Source organism: Bos mutus, chromosome 1 (genome assembly GCF_027580195.1).
Source record: "Bos mutus isolate GX-2022 chromosome 1, NWIPB_WYAK_1.1, whole genome shotgun sequence".
NCBI lineage: Eukaryota > Metazoa > Chordata > Mammalia > Artiodactyla > Bovidae > Bos > Bos mutus.
In genome coordinates, this window is record NC_091617.1 from 42,420,914 (window position 1) to 42,423,495 (window position 2,582).

The 2,582-nt window shown below is 46.0% G+C and overlaps 1 pseudogene; it reads left to right on the forward strand.

Annotated features, from left to right (window-relative positions):
- The first annotated feature begins 398 nt into the window (after positions 1 to 398).
- On the forward strand, positions 399 to 2,269 carry LOC102266666 (hsc70-interacting protein-like; annotated as a pseudogene).
- The last annotated feature ends 313 nt before the right edge of the window (positions 2,270 to 2,582 follow it).

Below are 2,582 nucleotides of genomic sequence, written 5' to 3' on the forward strand. Positions count from 1 at the left end.
GTTCCATTTAATGGCCACACTCAAGAGAATATTCTATTCTAAATAACCCCCTTCAGGGGCTAACAGTTCCCACCTTCTTGAAAACACTGGATGTTTGATCCCTCTAGAGCACAGGTTTTGAGTTAATGTAAGAATGCATGCGTGGAGAGGTGGGCAACAGCATGAACAGCCATAATTCTAGAAGGTTCTAACCAGCATGCAGGACAGTGGTAGAGAAAGTAGGAATGAACAGGAGAAGAACCCAGGGTAGTTGGGTGGGCAGAGCTAGTGGCCGGGGAGGTTCTAGTTTGTTTGGCCTCGGGGCATCCTTCCCCTTTACGTGGTCACGTTGAAGTAGTGCCCAGACCAGGCATCTGGCCAGCAGCTTACACTCACCACCTCCCACTGCCTCCTGGGCCATGGACCCCTGCAAAACGAGAGAACTTGGAGCCTTCCTGTAAATGTGTGAGCAGGACTGGAGTGTTCTGAACACAGAGGAAATGAGCTTCCTGAGGGAATGGGTGGAGAGTATGGGGGCTAAAATGCCACCTGTTTCTCATAAAACTAAATCAGAATTAAACACCTACAAAGCAAAAGCAGATAGTAAGAAGGTGAAGGAAAAAACATAAAGACAGACAAACTGTTAGGGGAAACACTCTGATTGAAACCGCCCACCCTGGGAGGTACCATAGTAACCATTTGCATGAGTTGTTTTATGACAGGAGATCCTGATAAGGAATACGGAACTAATAAGCCACCACCAACTGGAAGAGTTCGGGAAAGGTCTAAAGGAGACACCGCGTGTCCGTCCACTTCCCAGAATCCCTCTCGCTAGCATCCATCTTGGCTGAGTGGTGCGTGCGCCACCAGGAAAGACTGAATTAGAATGATTGGTCAAAGACCACCCGGAAACTAATCCCATCACCATAAAACCCACCATGTGGCAGAGCAGTTCTCCTGGGTTCCCTTACCCTACTGCTCTCCACCTGGGTGCCCTTTCCTAATAAAATCTCTTGCTTTGTCAGCACATGTGTCTCCTCAGACAATTCATTTCCGAGTGTTAGACAAGAGCCCAGTTTCGGGCCCTGGAAGGGGTCCGCCTTCCTGCAACAAAACCATCAACTGAGGAAAGTGATCTAGAATTTGATAATGAAGGTGTGATTGAACCAGACCATAATGCCCCTCAAAAAACAGGAGATAAAAATGTAGAGATAACTAAGGAGATGATGGATCAGGCAAATGATTAAAAAAAAAAAAGTGGCTGCTATTGATGCCCTAAATGATGGTGAGCCATAGAATGCCAATGAGTCATTTAAAGATGCCGTCAAGCTAACCCCTTGTGTGGCCATTCTGTATGCCAAGAGAACCAGTGTCTTCATCAAATTACAGAAAGGAAATGCTGCCATCCAAGCCTGTGGAAGAGTTATTGAAATAAATCTGGATGCAGCTCAGCCATACATGTAGTGAGGGAAAGCACACAGACTTCTGGGCCATCAGAAAGAAGCTGGCAGTGATCTTGCCTCTTCCTGTAAGCTAGATTATGAAGATGCTAGTGCAATGCTGATGGAAGTTCACCCAAAGGCCCAGAAAATTGCTGATACTGGAGAAAGTATGAGCAAAAAGCCCAAAGAGTGAGAGATCAAAAAAAGAACAGAAAGGGTTAAGAAGGCTTGGGAAGAACATGAGAGAGCCCGGAGGGAGGAAGAAGCCAGGGGACAATCAGGAGCTCAGTCTGGTTCTTTTCCAGATGGCTCTCCTGGGGGAATTCCTGATAATTTTCCTGGAGGAATGCATGGAATGGGATGGGGGCATGCCTGGCATGCCATGAATGCCTGGATGAAAGAAATTTTTAGTGACCCAGAGGTCCTTGCAGCCATGCAGGACCCAGAAGTTATGGTGGCCTTCCAGGATGTAACCCTGCTGCTAAGTCGCTTCAGTCGTGTCCGACTCTGTGAGACCCCATAGACGGCAGCCCGCCAGGCTCCGCCATCCCTGGGATTCTCCAGACAAGAACACTGGAGTGGGTTGCCATTTCCTTCTCCAATGCATGAAAGTGAAAAGTAAAAGTGAAGTTGCTCAGTCGTGTCCAACCCTCAGCGACCCCATGGACTGCAGCCTACCAGGCTCCTCCGTCCATGGGATTTTCCAGGCAAGAGTACTGGAGTGGGGTGCCATTGCCTTCTCCGAGGATGTAACCCAAAACCCTGAAAATATGTCAAAATATCGGGGTAATTCAAAGGTTATGAAGCTCATCAGTAAATTGTGGGCCAAATTTGGAGGTCAAGCATAATGCCCTTCTGACACATAAAGTCCCTGCCAGAGGAAAAGCAACTTAGATCACCTAATGGATGGTGCAATAAAACAAACCAATGTACTTCTGACCTTCTCATGAAGAAAGTTGGGGTGCATTGAAGATAATCACTAGGCCCTCTGCCCCAGATGCAGCTGAAAACATTTTACAGTGGTTTGCCATTAGGGTGTTCAATTCAGATAATGTTTTCCTATTATTGTGGAATTCTATGGTGTTAATTAAATTGTTCTATATCAATTTCAAAAAAAAAATTAAAAACTTTAAGCAATTTTTAAACCTTAAATAGTTAAAA